Raw genomic sequence first — 24,681 nt, forward strand, 5'->3', positions numbered from 1 at the left:
TTTTGTCTATGTTGATTATCAGCTCCATTTAGTTTAGCAGTTGTTTTATTATGTCTAGATACATTATGGCTAAACTCAATGTTTTTTCAATAGTTTCATCTATTGGTAAGATTAGTTGGATGTCATCAGCGTAGACGTAGTATATGATTCCAAGTCCAGCCAGGAGATGGCATAGTGGTAGTAGATATATATTAAAAAGCGTCGCTGATAGTGCCGATCCTTGTGGGACTCCTGTTTTTAGGGTAATCTTTTCGGATAGAGAGTTTTTAATTTGGACTTGAAAAGTTCTGTTGTTTAGATATGATTTGAACCATGTTTTGTTTTGTCTTGTAGTCCTATTTCTTCGAGTCTTTTAATCAGTATATTGTGGTTCACTGTGTCAAATGCTGCTGATAGATCAAGTAATATTAGAATATAGTGTTTTCCGCTGTCGAAACCTCTTAGTATATTGTCTGTTAGTGCGAGTAGCAGTGTTTCAGTGCTATAATGTTTACGGAAGCCGTGCTGAGAGGGGTAAAGGATATTGTTATTATCTAAGTGCTCAGATAGTTGTTTTTGTACTGTTTTTTCAATTAATTTCGCCATAAGAGGTAAATTTGATACGGGTCTGTAGTTTGCTAGAATAAGGGGTCCATGTTTTTCTTCTTAAATATTCCACCTTTATTATACCATAAATCAGCATACAATCTGCTTACCTTCAGCAGCACAACTTATACATCCTTTACCTTAGGACAGAAATGTGTCAGGAGCTGTCTTCCCAGCTGGTCCTGCACCCTTATTTCTGCACAGAAGGGCCCCACCCACAGAGCTCTCGCTCTCTCTGGCATTTAAGGTGGACCAGCCTAGATGCCTGGTCCCACACAAGTTAAGAAGGGGTTTTAGGGATGCTTTAACCTGTTGGGGCAAGCATCCCTACTTATCCTAGATCACTTTCAGGGAAGTTACTTTCTCCCCCCTGTACTTTTTCTGGTGTCCTGCCAGTTAAACTCCAGGTAGGGGTTTATACCAGGGCTTCCCAAACCTGTTCTTGGTACCCCCACCTCTAGTCAGGTTTTCAGGATATCCACAATGAATATGAATGAGATAGATTTGCATATACTGAGTCTCCATGATATGCACATTTTTCTCATGCATATTCACTGTGGATATCCTGAAAATCCAACTGGCTGTGGGGTCCTCAGGACAGGGCTGAAAAGCCCTGAGCTCGCCCCTTCTCATTAGGGTTACCCTTAACCAATCCCCAATTATCATAACCACCTACTGTTCCCTTGGCCCAGGGTCTACTCATAGTCTTTTATATGAGTCAGTCTGGAGCTCTGAGTTCTAATCCTCCTCCATCAGTACGCTTGACTCCCCTTGGGTGCTCCTGTTGTGGTTTCTCTACCACTTGCTCTATAACATGCTTCATCTCTTTCCCAATTTTTACCATGGCATCTTTTGACTCTACTGTGCTAACTCCACCTGTAGCACTTCCCTCTGGCCTTTCTACAGTGGGTGAGCCAAGGCTAGGGTTTGCTGTGCCTTACAGGATGAGTAAGAGGAGGGGGAAAAGTGTCTACAGCAGAGGAGAGTATAAAGAAGAAACTGAAGTGGAGGAAAGGAGAGATGAAATAGTAGTGGAGAGAATACAAGGACTGACAGTCTGGAGATTCCTGAATGTGTTGGTGGTGACTGGACAAGGCTGTGGAGGAGAGTGGTTTAGTGTGAACATTATCAGATGATGGTCTAAGAGAGAAAGAACTGAGACGGAGAAGTCAGACAGTAGTTGGAAGAAAGGACTAGGTTAAAGCAATGACCATGCTTGTCAGAAGGGGGAGTAGAGTAGAGATCAAATGAGGAGGTTAAGGAAAGACGTTTTGAAGCATAATAGAGGAGTCATCAACAGAGGTTAAAGTCGCCAAAAATAAAGGAAGGGGAAGGTGGGTCAAGGAAAAGGAAAGCAGCAGGAATCAGTCTGTGAGAAAGGAGGGAGGGGGGATATATCAGGAGGTTGATGAATAACAGCTACCCAGAACGGTAGTTAGTGGGTGAATAGGCAGAAATAGTGGGCTTCAAAGGGAAAAAAAAAGAGTGGCATTTGGGTGGAAGAAGGGGTTGAAACCTATAGTAAGGGAAGAACAGCAGACCAACACCACCATCATGGCCTACTGTGTGAGGTGTTTGGGAAAAAAGAACTTCCATAACAGAGATCAGTAACTGAAGCAGAGTCCTCAGGGGAAAGTCAGGTCTCAGTGAAGACAAGAAGATGAATGGAATAAGAGATAAAACAGTCCTGAATATAGGCAAACATGTTGGAAGTAGAGTGGGCTTTCCACAGGAAGCTTGAGAAAGGAAGAGAAGAAGAAGGGAGAATGGAACTAGTGATAAGATTGAAGAGATAGATTTGATATGCATCAAAGGGTGAAAGATGCCTTGGAGGAACAAGATTGAGATTGATGTCCCTGGATGAAAGTAGAAAGAGCAGAATAATGCATAGAAGAGAGGGAAAGGTATGACAACCGTGATGAAGATGAGATGCTGTCAGGAAGAGAAGTAAAGTTGTGACAACTGTGATGAGAATGAAATGCTGACAGAAAGAGTGGGGATGCCTGGCTGAGAGGAAGTAAAAAAAAACTTGGAAGTGCAAAAGCAATGGGTAGTGCAGATAACTGATGTTGTATCTGTGGACCTTTGGGCCAAGGCAGGATTGCCTCTACCTATAGGGTCGGCAGGCAGACCCAGGTGAGACAGAGACCCATTGGGACTTTCACCTATACCAGCCAACATTCCCCTTGGGTTGAGATTTTGGGTGCCAGGGCTGGCAGAATTTAGGTGGGGTCTATGCTGATGGCAAGAGAGATCCATAATAAGCTGGGTCATAGGCAGGTAGCCATCAGAGGTATCCCTGGTCCAGGCAATGATCAGAGGCAGTCAGCAGTCAAGCATATCCAAGCTGAGGTCAAACCAGGTATCCATTTGAGTGCAGAAGCAGAGGGATGGACAGGCAGGGTGGGTAGGCAAGGACAGGAACAGGTGAACAACGAGGAAGGAACAGATGAGAATGTAGAAAAGAGACAAACAAGAGACAGCTGGACGAGGACTGAAGACAATGCTGGAAAGAAGACTGGGACACTGGGAAGCAAATGCATTACTTAGCAAGTAGTTGGACCTGTTGTTGAGGCGAGTTGCTGTTCGGGAACTGCCCTTCTATAGGGCAACAGTAATGACGTGACCTCTAGGGGCTGCAGGACTTTTCCCACCGTGGTCTCTTTAAAGTTCGAGGAGAGGCTCGGCACATTAGAGTCTGATGCATTCAGCTACAGTATGGCGAGGGGCTTCTTACCATGTTGGGCCAGGGTGTGGCTGGCCCGGGTCTAGATGTAAGGGCAGCGGTTCATGGGGTTAGCCCATGGACTGCCGAACACAACAACTAAATGGCAGGTGAGGTACAGAATGCAGGGAATGGAGATGGTGAACTTGGTGATAGTAGTGGTTTACAGTCAGGGCCAGTGGTAGCTCTTTTGCTGCCCTGTTTGAACAATTACTATTCTGCCCCCCCCCCCTTTTATTATTTTTTTAACCAGAGTTGTTTTCCCAATAACCAATACACAATAGAAATTGTTAGTCTCAAGCTGTGCTCCAGGCCCCCTTTCCCCCCCCAAAAAAACTCTGCTCCTTCCGGTGCTCCAAATTTTCAAAATTTTCAAAATCTTACTCCATCCGCAGGTCCAAAATACCTAAATTGAGCAGGGGTGATCCCTCGGTACTTCTGCCCCACCTACTTGTATGTAAAAATAGTGCCAGTTAAGCACTATAGCTGGCACTATTTAGTTTTACAGAAAAACATGCACTTCTGTGGTGCCACCCAGGAAACCTTGCTAAAAATAATTAAAAAGATATTTGGAGGTGCCATCAGGGGGCGGATTCAAGATGGCCGCTCAGTAGTGCTGCTCAGCGTCGAGCTCCTATGGCTGATTTAAAAATAACATTTCTTGCTGCAAATTTTCCTTATGGGAAGGAAGCAAAAACCACGGGGTGAGCCTTACCCTGCAGCCCCTGTGATAACGCCGATATCCGGCCCTATGGATGCACACGTTGTCCGCAGAGACATGATCGTGGGAGTACAGTCACTGCAGAGAGGAGGAGGGGAAGTGGAGCTCCCCTCTCTACCAGGCTCGATTTCACCTCTTAGCCCTGCTGAAGGAACCCCGCCGGGAAACCCTGCTGAAGCAAGGAGTGCCCTTGGACTGTGGGAGACGCCGTCGGACCGGTGTTGAGGGGCGGAGCTCTGCGGGGTCAGTCGGGACCCCGAGCTCGGCAGAGAGCCCACAAAGTACAACGGGGCAGCCCGGAACTGGAAGGGAACCATCAATAGCAGAGACCACAGGGATCGCCAGAGCTCTCCCCGATGTGAGAATAACATCGATGGTAAGACCTGAGGACTTTCTTGCTTGAAACCATTTGGGAGACAATTGTGGAGATGAGACTTTCTATTTTGCAGCAAATACTCCCTATAAATGATAAAATTAAAGCTTTGGAAGAGCAGGTGATAGTGCAGGGTAATACTAATACCGAACTGGAGCTACAAATTTCGACAGAGATCAAATAAAGGTAATACAACAGGTTCAGCAAACAGCAATAAAAGAAAGGAAAAGTATTGCAATAAAAATGGAAAATTTGGAAAATCTAATAAAGAGCAGAAATTTGAGATTTATAAATTTTCCATGAATTCCTTATAATTCGCCAAGAGAAATCTTTAAAAGATACTTTATGGAAGTACTACAACAAGCGGAGAGTGCTTTTCCACCAATTTCTAAGATTTTCTACCTTCCTAAACGAGCTGAGGGACTAACAGCCTCTGCACCTGTTCAGGATCCATTACTGAATATATCTGCTATTTTAGAGACTTCGGACACTGACCTAGCGGAACCAGCAAAGTTAATAGTAACCCTAGCATTGGAACCTGATAAAGAATGGTTATTAAAGCTGTGCCTTCGTCACAGCAATGATACATTTTTAGGATGAAATATTCGAGCTTATCCAGATGTATCACGCGAGACTCAAAAGAGAAGGAAGGCCTTTCTTCTTTCGAGACACCAGGTCTTACAGATTGGGGGGGGGGGGCATTTTATCTAAAGTTTACTTGTAAGTGCATGATAAAATATGCGAATAATACATATATTTTTTACGATCCCCCCCAACTGACACAAGTCCTGATCGGGAAGTCCCCTGTGATTTCAGCTGCGCCTACTGATGATGTTCCAAGCTCCTCATAAAGTAATGAGTCTCTGTGAGCTACTGAGAATTTATTGATGTATTGTATTTTTCTTTAGACTGAGTATATCCTGTCACCCAACATTTGTGGACTTTAATTACATAGTATAACTAGTATAACTAATTCCATCATGCTTGGTCTCCCCTCATCACACACCAAACCACTGCAAATGGTCCAAAATGCCGCTGCCCGCATACTCACAAACACCAGTAGAAGAGAACACATAACCCCCATCCTGATGGGCCTCCACTGGTTGCCCATCTACTTCAGAATAAAATACAAGGCCACTCTCACCATATTCAAAAGTATCCACCAACTAGCCCCAATCGATCTCCATTTCCCCCTTCGATTACACCATTCTACAAGACCGACAAGAGACGCTTACAAAGGATCACTACAAGTACCTCCAGCCAAAACCACCAGACACATCACGCTAAGAGATCGGGCTTTCTCCACAGCCGGTCCAACTTATGGAACTCCATTCCCCCGGATCTTAGAATGGAACCCAGCATCTCAACCTTCAAGAAAAGACTCAAGACGTGGCTGTTCACACAGGCCTTTCCTAACTCCAATATCACTTAACTCTCTTCAACTACCACGCTTCTCTAGCTATAGCATTAACAGCCACCTCGTACAATGTTATTATTTACATATATAATTATCTGATCTTCTTTTTCCTTCTTAATCCAAGTTATTGTTTCCCTGTTATATGTAACTGCTTCTCTACACTACAGTTCAAATTGTAATGTTTATTATATTTACACCCCTGTTCTTTGTGAACCAGCATGATGGGACTTCTGTCTTGAATGTTGGTATATAAAAAACCTTAAATAAATAAAAATAAATGGTTGGGTATTTGTTAAATGATGTTGAATTCTCTGTATTTTTCTTTCCAAGATTGATATCTTGTGATTTTTGTTGTAAAATGCATAGATAAAATTAAAAAAAAAAAAAGATATTTGGAACTCATAATGTGTTGGGCTTGTTGTAACACATTTTAGGTGTGGGTTTAGCCCTTGGACAGCCTTGAGTAAACTGAATGATAATAATGATATAGAAAACTTCCCATACTAAGATAGTACTAACTGCCAGAACTCAAATAGGAACAACCCTATCTATGAAAAGGCAACACTGCATAAATTATACCAGGCCCTAAAATACCTAAAGCAGAACAAACTAGGCTGCTATGAATCCCTACATAGAAACTACACGCTGGCAGAATATCCCACCTAACTTACACATACATAACACAGATAATAAGGATGTGCTGAGAAACGAAACGTGTTTTATTTTTTAATTTCTTTATTGGAGTTTCGTTTAATATTTATTTTGGTTTCGTAAGTTTACAAAAACAAAATGAACATTTTAAAAAAAAAAACAACACTCCAAAAATGGATTTAAAAATGCAACAGGGCCTCCTGAGGCCTCCCTACCACCCGGAAAAATGCAGGGGCCAGAATTCATCTCGGCCCCAACTTACCTAGCCCAAGGGAAATCCGAAGAAGAGGTCTAGCCCCAGGCCGAAGACTTGGCCTTACTTAGGCCTAAGCCGAAAGTTGCCATGACTTCGACCTAGGCTCTACATAAAGGCCCAGCTTGGAAGCCTGGTCCCGATGCCTAAGCCTAGGCCCAATGCCCAAACCTGGCAAGGAAGCCCAGTCCCGATGCCAAGGCCTCAGTCCAGGTCTGACTGTTTGGCCTGTCCCTGGGCCCAGTCTCAATGCGGGGGCTTGGCCTGGAGGCCAGATCCCAACGCCTGGGCCTATTCTCAGGCCTGACACTAGGGCCTGTCCCAGAGGACAGGTCCTGAAACCTGGGCCTCATTCGGGGCCCAAACTCAACACCAGGGCCCAGCCAGGTGTATGTTGGGGAGCAGAGATAAGTGTACATGTGCAGATGACTCCACACAGGGGGTGAAAGGGGCAGCTTTTCGGGGGTTACGCGTGTACCCCTTCAAAAATCTGCCCCATTATGTGCAAAGAAATTCTTTGGGAAAATGTAATTACATACTTGGGAAAATGTAAATGCATACTTTGGAAAATGCAGACGTATGCAGGAAAGTCCAAATCTTTCCCTAATTCTACACCCGCGAATCTGCCTGTTTAGTCTTAGTAAACATACACATGACTGGGTAGTACGTGTGTAAGTTTACCAGTATATATAATGGGCAATTTTCTAAAACCCTATTTCTGCAGGTATCAGCTTTATATGGTATCTAAGGATATCTTTATATGATATCTAAGGATATCTTCTTCTCGCATAATGTTGCAGTAAAGCATCACTGAGAAGAAAAGGTGCTGTGTTCTCCAAATCTAAAGACTGGGTTATTACGACATCCATTGATGATGACTTAGATCATCACTTGTCTAATACAACTATTGATTGTTTTGCATGGAACCATCATGTTTTTGTTTCAACACCCTACTCCATGTACTATTAATATAATGAACTCTGTTGTCAAGAATGAATCTTTGTCCTCCAAATCATTTCCTCCAATACCACGGCAGTTCTGTCTTTGTTTCCAAATTATTTATCCAAAACACAATTTGAATTTCCTGATGCTGTAGATGTGGACATAAGGCCAGATCACGAGACTTTTATTCAACAGAAAGCACTTGAATTCAAGTGGTTACAAACATCAGCAAGAGATGACTGCATTCCATTCTGCTTGTGAAAAAATGATCAGAGCTTTTGCCATTATTTTATGAAGATTCAAAATCCCTATCAATAACACATGAAAACTAAGATCCAAGATGGGGGTTCACCTACATCTTACTGCTACCAAAGGCTCCAGGCTGGCCCACACCTAAAAGTATGCCTTCTCCCTTTCCCTCCCAATAGAGACCAAACTTGTGACCAACATGCTAACACTGGTTATGTATCCCCTCTCTGGTGGAGGGTTCCTGATGCAGGAGTTACAGCAAAGTCCTAAGGCTGTCTTTACTGTCACAAACCTCTAACACGCTCATGCATCAGACTTCATCCCTGGGGCCGGGGTTCTCATCAGGAAGGAGGCCTGAGCCTCCAGGGCCCTAAGTGCTGTGGTGGGGCAACCAGGCTGCACAGTCACTCTCAATCTTTGCTCAATTCTCACAGTAGAGGTCAGTCCAAAAGAGTACACAAATGAAGGTTCAGAGTCCAAGCCTGGTGTTCAAATCATAAAACAGTTTACTTTAACTTAAAAAATAATATCAGGCTATGAGTCCAAAAACGATGAGAAAAAAAATAAAAAAGAAGCAGTTGTTTTCTTTGTCCATAGGGCATTTTTTGATGACTGTCCCTCTCTAAACTGTGACCCGGTCCAAAATGCCCTCACCAATAAAGGTAAGGAAAGTTCTCCTCCACGACCAACATACACCATGGGTGATGTGAAAATTCTCCTAGCTTCAAAAATAGATGAATTCTCCCAAACACCTCACAAAAAAATGCAATCTGTCTTCCATGTTCCTGTTAACAGAGTGCAAAAACAAGGATTCAGCCTTCCTTCCAGGGGGTCCTCCCTCTCAGTCAGGAACTGGTCCAGAATAGTGAAAAACAATCTCTCTACTAATCTCAAAAGCTCTGGATTCCCAAAACCCTGTTCCAATGACTAGGTCTTGAAGACCTACTCAAAACTCTCCTCCTCACAATGCCCCTCCTCCTGTGAGATCCCACAAAGATGAGATTTGTACAGTGTTCTCTCAACCTAGCTTGATGTTACCCAGGTAGAGTATCAAGCTAGGTTGAGAGAACATTGTACAAGTCTCATCGTTGTGTGAGTTTCCTCACGCCGAAAGACTTCAAATCTTCACAAGAGTGTACTGTTCTGTTCGTACGTCTCACTCTGCATGTAAAAGTGGCCCTAACCCCTACACTACTACCTAAACCCTCACCTCAAATTACTAGGTGGGCCTCCTATAGTAGCATAAATAGCTGCTTACTATAGTGCCACTCCCAGAGGTGCGCTCTCTCTCCCCCCCCCCCCCCCCCTTAAAAATGGCAAAACAGAATTAGTGAAAAAAAATAGCAATTTGCATTATGGGCATATCATACATCTTAACACCAATGAAAAAGGTGTAGCTATTTTCAGCATTAAAATTGTGCAATATCATGCGTTATGGCTTTGCAAAGCCAGCTCATTTTTACAAAAATCCCGCCCTGACTCCCCTTTTAAAAATTAGCATTGCACCATGTGTTATGGTGCTTTTTGCATGCGAAAACACGAGTTGATAAATGACCCTGTAAGTCTGTACTTGAGGCAATAGAGAGAAAAGTGACTTGCTCAAGGTCACAAGGAGCAGCAGCAGATTTAAACACTGGTCTCCCTGGATTGTAGCCCACTGATCCAACCACCAGGCCACTTCTCCACATAACACATGCCCCTCTCCCCTGCTATGTAAGTTTACTTCTGCTAGGGATGAGATGTAAGAAAAAATAAAAAAAAAGAAGTTTAAAGGGTCTGGAGTAACTGAGGAGAATACAGACTATCAAACCAGGAGGGTTTGGAGGACCTAGCTGTTAACTGGGCTAACTGGTGGATGAAATGGTGAAGCTGGCAATAGTGTGGGCATGCACCCCTTTTAAAATTCCTCAACTTACACGTAGAAGTGGGATTTACATGCATCACCGGGGGGGGGGGGGGGGGGCCTGCGAAAGCCGGCATCAATCACACCACCGCGGTGTTACTGCTGCCGGCTTTTGCACCCTATAGCGCCACCGTGAAAGGTGGTGCTATTGGGCACGCTACTGGTGGCGATAACGGGTCTTACCTTATCGCCGCCATCGAAGTTTCCGCCGCGTCCGTCCCGATGCCGCCCCGACTCCTCCCCTTCCAGTCCCACCACCTCCCCGACTCCACCCCCATCTAGCTATCCCTTTTCACGTGCGATAGGAATAGAAAATGACCCCCTTAGGGAGATATCTGGATAGAAATGGATGGACATACAGTATGCTTTGGTTAGATCCAATAATACTATAATTGGGATAGCAGAATCGTGGTCTATCAGATCAAAGCAGTCATTCTGTATCAACTGATGTGGGAAGCATATGAATAGGAACATTCTGAAGAAGCTTCTGGCCTGACTTTTGATGGTTAGCATGCTTAAAAAAGAAAGCTTTGTTCTTTTACTGTGGTGAGGGTTCCTCAAAGATGACTGAGCTAGAGCATAGACTGGGGGTTTGTTGTGAGTTAACGTTACCTGTTTCTTTTGAGCTTGTTATTGATAAAGAATGTGTCCTTAGATAATATTTAGGTACAGAGCAGTGAACATTTATGGGCAAAGAATTCCCATTTTCCCAGATGTATTGAGAGAAACACAGTTGCGGTGGAAGGTTTTTCTTACAGCTTAGACAGCGTGGGGCTTCCTTCTCTCTTATGTTCCCCTGCAAATGTGTTGTGACCTATCAAGGCAACTCTTTCTGATTCTGCTCATTTGGAAACTTTTATTAGATAAATCATCTGTGCCTATTCATTAGAGAGCTGTATTGGTGGTATGGGGTTATACTTAAATAATTTAATTGACAGCCTCTTGAATGTGAATATATTATACTTTTTCTTTGATTACCTGTACCTCCTTATTAATGGGGACTATTAGATTACATTTGGGGGTTTTTTCCTCTAGGTATTGTTTATGTTTATCTAATACTATAACCTATTGTTTTCCCTGTTTCCAATTCATTCCACTTATTTAAAATGAATAAAGATTAAATTTTAAAAAAACCTGAAGTAGTACCCCCATTAAAATATTTAGAGCACCTGTTTTGATCTCCAAATTCTGATGCTTTTGTAAGCACATAGAACCGTAGACTATGAACTGTATGTTGAGACAATGAAGAATTTCATTCTGTGGGCCTTTGCTTTTCATTCCTAAAATTATACAATATGGCATCCAGAAATCTGAGTAGTCTCTTCAAATTACCCCTGAGGCATCAGTTTCCATGAACCATTCAAATCTGGTACATTAGTAGTGGCCAAATCAAGCAAGCTTTTTTTGTGATATGGCTTGAACAAGCATATGAGTAATGGTCAGGAAAAAAGTGATAGTGATAGTGATGCTATTGGGCTATTTCAAAGTTCTGCAGCACTGACCAGATAAATGATAAATGCATGAGTGGTCAAGGATGAAGTATTCCATCTCAAGTCTTGAGCTTCAGTGCTCTCTCTCTCTCAAAAAGGACAAAATGTTCAACATTATGAGCAAAGTGCATTCCTTCAAACAGGGTTCATGAAAGAGAAAATTAAGAAGTTAGGAAACTCATTCTGCAAACCTGGAAAGGAAATGTTTTCTCTGGAACACATCACTACAATGATGAAAGAGTGGGTAAACTGAATATTTAGAATAGGAATGAGCAGTATAAATTATTTTTTTTCTAACTAGTAACAATACATTTTCCATGCTTTTCCATATCCCTTCAAATGATATTGGACTATTTTGATGTCCTAAAAGCTACAAAAACATCACTTCTATCAAACTTTCTCATTTTTAAAGGGGACTTGACCTCCTGTCTCTTTTTGTTTTTTTAATTTATCATTACAAAGCCATATAATGACCAAGAAAAGGCAAAATCAAACAAAGTGTTTCTTCAATAGAAATACTTATAGGAAACAAGAAAAATTTCAATACAAAGAAATGCATAGCCTTAGTCCACAATAATATGAGGAGATACAGGCATAAAGGGAGAATGATCACAGGAAATATAAGAAGAAACAGGATACAAGGTGAAGTTCAAAATATACATAAATGCCAGGTAGAGCATTGAAGTTAGAGATCTCTTCTGATCTAGGGAAAAAAAGCAATTGTTCAGGAGAAGAAAATTATATCTAGTACCCAATATAAGTAATAATACATTTAGGGGGTATCAGAGCAAAAAAGTGGCTCCCAATGACAAAACTTCCTGATGCATGGCAAAAATATTTCCTTTTCTCTTGAGTAGATTTAAGTATATCTGGATAGACCCAAATAATTTCACATAGAAGAGAATATGAACTTTATGAAAGTAAAATTTTAAAAATCATATTTAAATCCTGCTCAAAGACAAAAGTAACCAAAATAGTCTCTCTTTATTCAACATATTCAATGGAGCTCTCTAAAATAGCAGACACGTCTAATGGTGGATCTGAACCAAGGGTCAACCATTCTCTCTTCTGCAAGAAGGCAGAAAATAAAAGTTTACCAATAAGTGGACAGGTTTCATCAGACAATCCTAAAATTTCAGTGAAATATTTCTTCAGAGTATCTTTAACTGGAATCTCTGGTAGCTTATGAAGCTGAGAAAACGCAAGTTGAAACTCCTTGAAAAATTTCAAGCTGTTTGATTTTCTTGTGAATGGGCATTTTTTATCTTGTACCAATGCAGCATTTACAGATTGAATATCCTGGACTTGCTTCTCTATGTTGGCCACCTTTGTCTCTATCCCCTGGAGCCTTTGTGAGTGGACCTCTCTGAGCTCCAAAACTGATTTCAGCAGCAACCTGATATCAGAAGCAGAGTTTATTATAGCCGAATCCACTCGCACCAAAATAGACCACAAAAAGTGTCTAAAGAGAATTCAGTGGGTCTTACCAGAGGTATGATTCAGATTTCTTGATGGTTGTCCGGGCCATAATATTTCCACACATCGATTATGTAATAGCCTATATATTGGCGTACCCAGATTGTAATTCACTCAATCCAACTTATCTTGAATTTAGCTGCTAGAGTTCTTTCTTCTTCTAAACGCTTTGATAGGATTTCTCCTGTGCTATGTAGACTCAATTGGCTACCTGTTCATGAGCGCATAATATTCAAGATAGGTATGATAGTGTTTAAACTGCGTGCCTCTGATTCAACTGTCTGGTTTAATGCGCTCTTATGAATCTATAATCCTGTTAGATCCCTAAGATCCTCACAATTGAACTTATTGGAGATCCCCTCAGTTCGACAGGCATGACTCTTTAATACTAGAGAAACTTCCTTTTCTATAGCGGCTCCAGTCCAATGGAACCTCATCCCTTTTGAAATCCGTGCGTTGGAAGATGTTAAAAAATTTCAGATGGCATTTAAGAGTTATTTGCTTACTCGTGCATTTAATATTGCATAATACAATGTGAATGACATTAATATGTTAAAGTGAACTTATGGAGTGTTGTTTGTTGAATCTCCCTGTTAGATCTACTATAAGGAATGTTACTCAGTGAATCTCCTTGTAGGGATAAGTCTCTAAATGTTAGATTTTTGATAACTTGATATGGTTTCCATGAAACCTTACAATTTGTGTGTGTTATTTGTTTTTATCATTATGTATGTATATTACGTATATCACCTAGGCCTTTTAGTGTTAGGCGATTAATAAATTTTATTAAATGAAATGAAATGAAAGATTGTAAAGAGTGGCTCAGGAGAGAGGATCCATCTCAAGCTGTAGTGCTTGTGGAGAAATGTCCAATTGCACTATCTCTCCATTCCTTTGACATTGCTGTTAGGTAGACCAACCACATCTACTCCACAATGGCCCCTCCCACCTTGGCAACTGCGTCAAATTCCTGTGATGGCTGAGGCACGTACTATCGGGGGATGCCCGGCTGAGGCGGAGGAAGGCATTCAGGGGGACTGAGCAAAATGTTGAGTGGACCAACGCTCTCTAAATGGAAACCGTAATGGAATTTTTCAGCTAAGAATTGAATCAATGTGCACTGACCAAGGGAGCCACAGGTTCAGAAGGGAACTACTTGCTTCCTTTTTCGCTTGGAGCATAGTGGAAAAGGAAAACAGATGAGGTAAGAAAACGCTAGCTCACACAGAGCCTAGTAAGTTGCCATCTTAACTCATCCCCCGGATTCCTCCTGTCTCTATCACTTGTATAAATAGACCTGCAACCAGTTCTTCTTATGTGAAATCAACCATAATTTCCATCAATTCTTTTCCATGGTGTCCCTATAATCTGGTGAAAAAGAGGCCCTTATCAAATGTCTACAGAGCATGGTACTATCAGTTGAATCCATGCTACACTATTTAAATGTAATCAAGTTTTTCATATGCTTTATCTTTTTACAATTTAGTAACCCGCTTAGAATAAGTTTTATTGTGTAATATGGATTATAAGGCCTTTTAAATAAATACATTGAAAATGAAAGGAATGGATCACAATATCCAAAATAATGTATTGCTGTTGGAAAAATACAGTTTAATCGCTATTGCCTACAGAACCTGCTCACGATGAGGAACTTTACCAGTATACTATCATAAGATGGTGGATCAACATTTGTCCAGATCTCAGAAACCATGTATTATGTTCTAAAATTTGTGAAAATGTTTTTAGGGAAATCCAATTTATTCCAACAGGTATATTTTTAAACGACCTGGAAATAGAAAAAACAAATGAAGTGATCAAATTTCTTAAATTCAAAGTTGTTAAATCACAAGAGGATTGTAAGACATTGCATGAAGACCTGGGAGATTGATTATCATCATTGATAATACGTTTGAAATCTTTCTGCTCAGTGTACAGTAGCAGCCAAGAAAGCAAATAGAATGCTAGGGATTATTAGGAAAGGAATGGAGAATAAAACAGAGAATATCATAAAGGCGATGTATCGCTCCATGGTACAACCTCATCTTGAATATTGTGTACAGTTCTGGTAACTACCTCTCAAAAAAGATATAGGAGAATTAGAAAAGGTACAGAGAAGGGTGACCAAAATGATAAAAGGGATGAAAACAGTCCCCTATGAAGAAAGACTAAAGAGGTTAGAATCTTCAGCTTGGAGAGAGATGGCTGAGGGGAGATATGATAGAGGTCTATAAAATAATAAGTGGAATGGAACTAGTAAATGTTAATCAGTTGTTTACTCTTTCAAAAAGTACAAAGATTAGGAGACACACAATAAAGATATTAAGTTGTATGTTTAAAACTAATAAGAGAAAATATTTTTTCTCAACACATAATTAAGCTCTGTAATTTGTAGCCAGAAAAGGTGGTAAAAGCTGTTAGTATAGCTGCATTTAAAAAGTCCATAAACCATTATTTCGGCAGGTTCCAGAAATCCACTGTTTATCACTAGAAAAGCAGCACAGATTCTGTCTATCCTTTTAGATCTTTCCTGGTGACCCAGTATCCTGTTGGAAACAGGATACTGGGTCTGATCTAGTATGGAAAATCTTATGTTCTTATGTTGAAACTGTTGGAAGCAAGCATACACCAAAATGATGAGACAATGTATGAGCAATATCAGATTCTGGAACACAGTGGCAGGTTAAATAAAATGGTGTTCTACCAAAAACTGACAGTTCTTGAGAAACAAAAGAAAAATCAAATTATTTCATCTGCTTTCTGAATCACCTCCTGTGGCTTAGTGGATGTCAATGATTTTTCACAAACAAATTGTGAGATTTAAAAAATATGATAAAACTGACTCAAGAGCTGACTCTTACAAGTGCCTTGGAACATAATCTCAATGAAGCTTGCATTTGCACAGTTGACACAGATACTATATAGTTGTATTGGCAATTACCTTCTTCCACGAATTAAAAAGGAAAGGTCTGCATTCAAGTTGGATTCATTTCAAGATTATATCATCCTATTTGATTGCTTTGACACTTGGTGAAAAAAGGTCAGTAGCTCTCAGAGGTTTCCATGTCTTAGCTGGATTTGATACAATCTCTTTCTTTGTTGGTCATGGAAAAGCTACAATATGAAAACTATAGAATGAATTCCCATAGCTAACTGAGGCCTTCAGGTTATTCACTCATATTCAGAAAGACCTTGTTTTGGCCACTTAGACTGAGGTAGGGTTGATGCAACCTACAGAGAGAAGCCCTGAGGTCCCCACCATCAGCAAGCAGACCTGGATGAGGCAGAGGCCCAGCTGGAGCTTCTCCTATACCAGCCCACATTCCCCTCAGGTTGAGTTTCTGGGTGCCGGGGCCTACAAGTCTTAGATGAGGCTCTTTGTGGATGGAGAGATCCATCAAGGTTGCTGGATTGAAGCAGGAATGGAAGAGGCAAATATGGAGGCAGGCTATGGTTAGAGGCAGGCAGGCAGCAAGCTGGAAGGTCTGAGAGTCAGGCAGTGGTCAATGGCAGGCAGTAAGTGAGAAGGTCCAAGAGTTAGACAGTGGTCAGTGGGCAGGGCAACAATCAGCCAAGCTCAATATCGGGTATCCATCCATAGGAGGAAGGGATGGATAGGCAGGGCAGGAAGGCAAGGAGCAGAACGACAGATAAGGAACACACAAAAGCACTGAAAAAGGATCACAGACACTGAAGACGAAGACCTCTGGAAATGAAGATGAAGATGCAGACCACAGGAATTGAAGATGGAGACACGAACTACAGGAACTGAAGAACAAAGATGAGGACCAATGGAACAGGAATGCAGGAACTTGAGAATGAAGACAAGAAATGCTGCAGCAACATGCATTACAGGAAAGACTAAAGAGGTTAGGACTTTTCAGCTTGGAGAAGAAACGACTGAGGGGGGATATGATAGAGGTGTTTAAAATCATGAGAGGTCTAGAACGGGTAGATGTGAATCGGTTATTTACTCTTTCGGATAGTAGAAAGACTAGGGGGCACTCCATGAAGTTAGCATGGGGCACATTTAAAACTAATCGGAGAATGTTCTTTTTTACTCAACGCACAATTAAACTCTGGAATTTGTTGCCAGAGGATGTGGTTAGTGCAGTTAGTATAGCTGTGTTTAAAAAAGGATTGGATTTCTTGGAGAAGTCCATTACCTGCTATTAAGTTCACTTAGGGGCGGATTTTAAAAGGCCCACGCGCACTGGGCGTGCCTATTTTACCTAGGCCGCCGGCGCACGTAAAGCCCGGGATGCGCGTAAGTCCCGGGGCTTTCAAAAAGGGGAGGGAGGGGGCGTGTCTGGGGGCGTTCCCGAAACGACGCGGCGTTTCGGGGGCGTGCCGTGGGCATTTCGTCGGCGGGCCCGGGGGGCGTGGCACGGCCCGGGAGCATGGTCGAGGCCTCCGGACCAGCCCCCGGGACCGGAGACGGAGCGGGGCTGCCGGCGATGCGCGCAAAGTTAAAGGTGGGGTTAGATAGGGCCGGGGGGGTGGGTTAGGTAGGGGGAGGGAGGGGAAGGTAGGGGGAGGGCGAAAAAAAAGTTCCCTCCGAGGCCGCTCCGAAATCGGAGCGGCCTCGGAGGGAACAGGCAGGCCGCGCTGGGCTCGGCACGTGCAGGTTGCACAAATGTGCACCCCCTTGCGCGCGCCGACCCCCCCGAATTTTATAAGATACGCGCGTTATCTTATAAAATCCTGTGTACTTTTGTTCGCACTGGTGCGCGAATAAATAAAGTACGCACTCGCGTATTTTTTTAAAAATCTGCCCCTTAGAGAATAGCCACTGCCATTAGCAATGGTAACATGGAATAGACTTAGTTTTGGGTACTTGCCAGGTTCTTTTTTTTTAAATTTATTCTTTATTAACTTTTCATTTATACATCATGAAAACACATTTACAATATGTACTACAAATATTCAAAGCAATTACATAAGAACATAAGAAATTGCCATGCTGGGACAGACCAAGGGGTCCATCAAGCCACAGCATTCCTGTTTCCAACAGAGGCCAAAAACCAGGCCACAAGAACCTGGCAATTACCCAAACACTAAAGAACCCATGCTACTGATGCAATTAATAGCAGTGGCTATTCCCTAAGTATAATTGATTAATAGCCATTAATGGACTTCTCCTCCAAGAACTTATCCAAACCTTTTTTGAACCCAGCTACACTAACTGCACTAACTACCTTCTCTGGCAACAAATTCCCAACAAAATTTGCTTAATTGGTGTACATAAAACATAATTGGGGGAGATCCTCCATATTATTTCAAGGAAAAGAAACATCTATAGGTCCCTCTTAAACACTAGGGACCATTACTCTTTATTTTATTACCATTATATATTTATATATATATATATATATATAATATATATATATATATATATATATATATATATATATATATTATATATAATTACCATTACCTCTGATGTCACTGAGGACTGTGACGGATGTTAAACGGCGCCAGAACACCAGGCGTCGCGCGCTGAAGGGCACTCCCCTTTGTGCATCCCTTCGTGCATCCCGTAGTGTTAGCCATTCCCCATGTTCTTTTATATCCCTTGTTAACATCCCCATATTTAAATGTTTAATGTATTTTGACAAAGGTAACACATAAGCTCCTGCAAATTTTGTTTACATGTAAACCGATGTGATATGTAAAATCGAACACCGGTATATAAAAGTAAATAAATAAATAAATAAATTACTAGATTTACTTAAACAAAATATAAGGAGGAAGGAGGACTTTAATTCTCTTTAAGGACCCTATACCAAAATATATTTCAAACTTCTGATACCATTTATCTGACAAAAATGTCTCTAAATGCAGTGGATCCGAAAAACCAAATTTTTTCCCTTTGTAGTTAATATAACATATGCCGGACATTTCAAAAGAAAGATGCCCCTAGAGCCACCACACGCTTGTTTAAAGCAAGGAAGGCTTTCCTCCTTGCTTGGGTGGCTCTGGCGACATCGGGGAAATTTTGAATCTTGACCCACAAAAGAGACATCTTATGAAGAAAAAAAATTTTGAATAGTCTATCTTTGTCCTGTTCTGACTGGAAAGAAATAAAAAAGAGTAGCCCTATTCTCAATTATGTCTAGAGATTCCTCCAAGAAGGTAGAAATACCTAAACTTGGAGGACTCTCAATCACACTATCTTGAATATTTCTCTCTTTTTCTTAATAAAATAATATATTTTTGACAGTTTAGGAAATTCCTCATCTTCATACATTAATACTTCTCTAAGAAATTTTTTAAACATTTCTAATGGTGAAAGTAAACGAGTAATTGGAAAATTTACCAATCTCAAATTTTTTAACCTCAAAGCATTTTCCATTCGTTCTAATTCTTATGAATAATTAAACTATCATGTATGAATGTATTACCAGATGATTGAACCACTTGCATTTTCTCTTTCAAATCCAATACCTCTTTTTCGCACACAGATATTCTTGTCCCTTGCTCATTTATTTTCTCAGTATTAAGATTTATCACAGTGGACAATGATCTATTCATTATGGCAATATTATTATCAAGTTTAGAAATAATTTTCCATACATCAGATAATGTAACATAGTCAGGTATAGTATCTCTGACAGTGCTACTAGAAAGAGCTGGTATGGATTCTCCTGATAACACTTCAATTAAAGATTTTTCAATCCCTTGGTTTCCAGCTCGGGTTACCAAGCTTACTTCCAAGGGATGGATTCCTACCAGGTCTGACACGAGTTCAGTGGATGGGCTCTTACAAGGCTGCGGTGGTAAAACGGGTCCTTCTCCTGGACTGATGGAAGCCAAAGATAGACTCCCAATAGCGTCCTCACTAGGATCAACCCTCTGCCTCACCACATGTTGATCCATTGGGCCGGTACTCTCTTGGGGCACTGGAGATGAAGTCAGAGTCCTTGCTTTCCTTTTCTTCCCCATCCGAAGAAAATTTGGCAAAAACAAAGTTCCCGGCCAAACACCCAAACTCGCCCGGATGAAGCCGGACTAAGCCGCGCACCACCCCGTTGATGATTTTAAGAAGGTAGCCACGCCCCTTCCAACGTGCTCACGTCCTCTCACCCTGCCACAGCTGTTCCAAAGTCCCAGGGCTTCCTTAGATGATGAGCTCTCAAGGCTCAACAGATGACAATGAGGGAGCCCTCTTTAATGGCAGGTATCGGGGAGGGGGGGTAGCCGACAGCCCACACTCCTTCCTCCTTCTCTCTCTCTCCCACTTGCCAGGTTCTTATGGCCTGGATTGGCCACTGTTGGAAACAGGATGCTGGGCTTGATGGACCCTTGGTCTGACCCAGTATGGCATTTTCTTATGTTCTTATGTTCTTAACGAAGGGAGACCTGTTGCCGAGGTGAAGATTGAAGGAAAGCAAGGACCTTTTGTAGGCCAGAGCCCATGAAGTCATCAGTGGGTGCTGCAGGGGACTTTCCTCTGTGGACCCTTTAAATCTAGAGCCGTCAGGCACACGCAAGCCTAGGGGAGGCCAGGAAGAGTGTCAGCAGCATCCTACCATGCATTTGAGTTGAGAACATTGGGGCCCAGTTGAAAGTGGTGGCCTGCTACATGGCTGCATGAGGATTCCTTGGCAGCATTGGGAACCAATGACAGAAGCTTGGGCCTGGTGATAAGTACAGTGGTTTGCAGCAGGGAGCATGGACTTCCAAACACAACAGTACCCCCTCTTAAGCCTCTTCCCTGAGGCTCAGGGCTTCCTGGGGTAGCACAGATACAAGTCTTTCAATAGGTTACGATCCAGGATGTTGGAGGCTGGCTCCATGAGTTTTCTTGTGCACCATATCCTTTGCAGGAAAGGAGATATTTGATCCTTTTACACTTATGGTGTAAGTCCAAAATTTCTTCAATTTCGTAAATGGTGTCACCATCACTGATCATCTCCTGTGGCTCTGGGCCAAGAAAGTATCAAGGGTTTCAGTCACGAGATATGAAAGACATTATGTATCTTGAGTGTTGATGGTAGCTTCAGCTGATTTGTAACTGCCCCGGTAGGTGAAGGTCCAATGTAGCATGGGACCAGGCTCATGGAAGGCATCCACAGGCATAGATGGCGTGTGCTGAGCCATACTCTTTCTCCCACCTTAAACTGAGGAGCTGGTCTCCTGTAAGTGTCTGCCTTCTTCTTGGCTCTGTCAACAGCCTTTTGGATTATGAGGTTGTTGCCTACCCATAGTTCTTGCAATTCCTGGGCCAACAGGTGGGCCACTGGCAAGGACACCATCACCACCTGGTAGTGGAACAAGTGCACCATTTTAGGTAAATGATCTACAATGACCCACATCATGGTGTTGCCATTTGAGAGGGGGAGGTCCACGATGAAATTAATAGACAGGTGGGTCCATGGTTCCCTGGGGGTTGCCAATGACTATAACTGTCCCCATGGTTGACCATGCAGCATTTTTTGCTGTGCATAGGTCCACATATGCTTTGACATCTTGCACTGAAGAAATTTGAGGGTGTGTGCCCACCCAGTGTGATCTGCAGCACAGGATTCATGGGTAGCCAACAGTATCCTAGCAGGATCAATGATGTGCCTAGGAAGCTCTGAGATGTCTGGAAGGAGCAGGAGAGAGTGTCTGCCCATTGATTCTTGAGTGCGGGGCAGTACCAAAGTTTGAAGTCGAAGTGGGTGAAGAACAAGGACCAGAGAGCCTGCCTTGTGTTTAATTGCTGAGAATGGTGTAGATGTTCAAGATTTTTGTGATCCATGTATATTGTGATGTGGTGTTCAGCTCTTTTGAGAAGATGCTGCCACTTCTCGAGGGTCAGCTTTATGGCCAGGAGCTTCCAGTCTCCAATGCCGTAGTTGCACTCAGCAGGTGAGATCTTTTTTGAGGTCACGAAAAATGTAATTAACCATCTCTTGGAAGATTGCTGGCACATTATAAAGCCTAAAGGACAAATAAAATGCCCATCACGAGTGTTAAAAGATGTTTTCCACTCGTCACCAGCCTTAATTCGGATGAGGTTATATGCTCCCCTGAGGTTTAATTTGGTGAAAATTCTTGCTGCCTGGAGCTGGTCAAAGAGTTCCAAAATTAATGGCAAAGGGTAGCAGTCCTTTTTAGTGATAGCATTCAATCCACGGTAATCAATGCATGGCCTGACCATCATTTTTGCTATGAAGAAAAACCCTGCTCCCACTGGGGAGGAAGAAGGTCAGATAAAGCCCTGCTCCAGGTTCTCCCAGATATAATCTGACATAGTTCAGGTCTCAGGGAGAGGTAAGGGATAGACCCTTCCCTGAGGGGCTTGGTTTCCGGGAGGAGTTCAATTCTGCCGTCGTATGAGCAGTGAGGAGGTAGAGTTTCAGCTTATCTCTTTGAAAAAAGTCTTCGAAGTCGGCATACTAAGAAGAAAGGCCTGGAAGGGTTTTAGCCATGGTGAGGAGGTAAGGGGGTTCCACATGTTCCAGACAAGTGTCCCAACATGTTTGACCCCAACAGGTGAGCTGCAGGGTGGCTCAATCAAATTGAGGCCAATGTTGCTGGAGCCAGGATAATCCCAGGACAATGGGATGGATGGCTCTGGTGATGACCTGAAAACTCTCCTCCTAGTGAAGACCAGTACATAGAGTCAGAGGCATGATAGAGTGACCTGCCCAGGAAGAGGATCTCCATAAATAGATGAGATTATCAAGAGCAAAGTCCTGCATATTGTTCATGAGTTCTTTCATGGTGAAGTTTCTAGAGATGTGAATCGGAACCGGAATCGGATTCCGGTTCCGATTCACATGTGGTTTTTTTTTCATCAGGCCCGATCGCGGTTTTGTTTATCGGCTGCGCCCGAGCCGATAAACAAAAAACCCACCCCGACCCTTTAAAACTAATCCCTTTGCTTCCCCCCACCCCCCGACCCCCCCCCAAAAACATTTTACAGATACCTGGTGGTCCAGTGGGGGTCCCGGGAGCGATCTCCTGCTCTCGGGCCGTCGGCTGCCACTAATAAAAATGGCGCCGATGGCCCTTTGCCCTTACCATGTGACAGGGTATCCGTGCCATTGGCCGGCCCGTCACATGGAGAGAGCACTGGATGGCCGGCGCCATTTTTAAAAAATGCTATCACTAAAAAGGACTGCTACCCTTTGCCATTAATTTTGGAACTCTTTGACCAGCTCCAGGCAGCAAGAATTTTCACCAAATTAAACCTCAGGGGAGCATATAACCTCATCCGAATTAAGGCTGGTGACGAGTGGAAAACATCTTTTAACACTCGCGATGGGCATTTTATTTGTCCTTTAGGCTTTATAATGTGCCAGCAATCTTCCAAGAGATGGTTAATTACATTTTTCGTGACCCCACGATATTGATGTTTTTGGGGGGGTCGGGGGTGGGGGAAGCAAAGGGATTAGTTTTAAAGGGTCGGGTGGGTTTAGGGGTTATTTTTGTGTGCTGTTTTTCCCGCCCTCCCCCAAAACGATAAGAGAACCCCCACGATCAATATCATGGGGTTTTCCTATAGTTTTGGGGAGCCCCCGATTTCTTACGATTTTGAAAATATTGACGATATTTTCAATCGTCTGAAGCCCGATTCACATCCCTAGAAATTTCTGCCAGAACCAGAGTCTTTTAAGGTCACAGAAGGTAGTAGTTGGAGATTTGGGACAGTAAGCTCTAGAGTCTTCTTCCTACCGGACCCTAGGAGCTGGAGTTTCCTGGCTTCAATGGGCACTGAGCTAGTAGATGGCTCCTGCCCATGCAATACAGGCACAAACCTAGTTGTCTTTGTGGAGCCTCTCCTCGGGGGCTAAACAGCTGTGACTTAGCTGCATGGGTTCTTCAGGGAAACTCATGGTTAGAGGAGCAGGAGCTAGAGGAGAAAGCAGCCATTGGAACTGTGGTGCCAGCGTAATGGTTCTGTGAAGTAGTCTAACATCTCTCACCCATTGCTGGAGGCAGTCGTCACTCTTGCCCATCAGCTCAATAAGTCCTTCCAGGGACGTAGGGAGGTCTCGAGCCATGAGCTGCAACAGAGTGGACACACCTGAAGGAATAGCAAGAAGAAGCAATCTAAAAAAGCTTGAAAAGTGGTCAAAGGTTTGGCAGCTGGAATTCAGTACCAAGAAGTGCAGAATCATGTGTTTGGGCTGCAAAAATCCAAAGCAGCTGTACGTGATGGGGGGTGGGGGTGAAAGACTGATGTGCACAGACAGGAAAAGAGACCCCGGGGTGATAGTGTGATGATCTGAAGGCAGTGAAACAATGTGACAGGGTGATGGCTAAGGCCAGAGGGATGCTGGGCCGCAAAGAGAGGAATAACCAGCAGGAAAAAGAGGCAATAATGCCCTGTATAGATCTTTGGTGAGGCCTCTTCTGGAGTACTGCATTCAGTTCTGGAGACTGTACGTCAAAAAGGATAGAAACAGGTTGGAAATGTCCAAAGAAAGGCATCAAAAGCCATATGAGTTGAGATTGAAAAACCTGAATATGCATACCCTGGATATGATACAGACTTTCAAATACCTGAAAGGTAGTAATGATGCACAAGAATCAAAACTTCTCTGATGGAAATAAAGCTTCAGAACTAAGAATCAAGATATGACTCTCCAAGGGGATAGACTCAGGAACAATGTCAGGAAATATTTCTTCACAAAGGGGATGGTGGATGCATGGAATATCTTCCTGGAAGAGGTAGTGAGGAAGAGAGCGGTGATGGAATTCATAAGGGCATGGGAAAAACACTGAGGAACCCTAGAAGCGAGAGGATGGAAATGAAAAAAGGGGTAACCTGTATTAACTGTGGTAACCTGCATAGAATGACAGTTACTATACTTAACAGAAGCATAGAGGTGCCTGCATAGAGCGGTAGTTACTACCCTTAACAGAAGCATAGAGGTGCATATGCATCTACTTGGATTTCAGC

The sequence above is a fragment of the Rhinatrema bivittatum genome, chromosome 18 (assembly GCF_901001135.1).
Source record: "Rhinatrema bivittatum chromosome 18, aRhiBiv1.1, whole genome shotgun sequence".
Lineage (NCBI taxonomy): Eukaryota > Metazoa > Chordata > Amphibia > Gymnophiona > Rhinatrematidae > Rhinatrema > Rhinatrema bivittatum.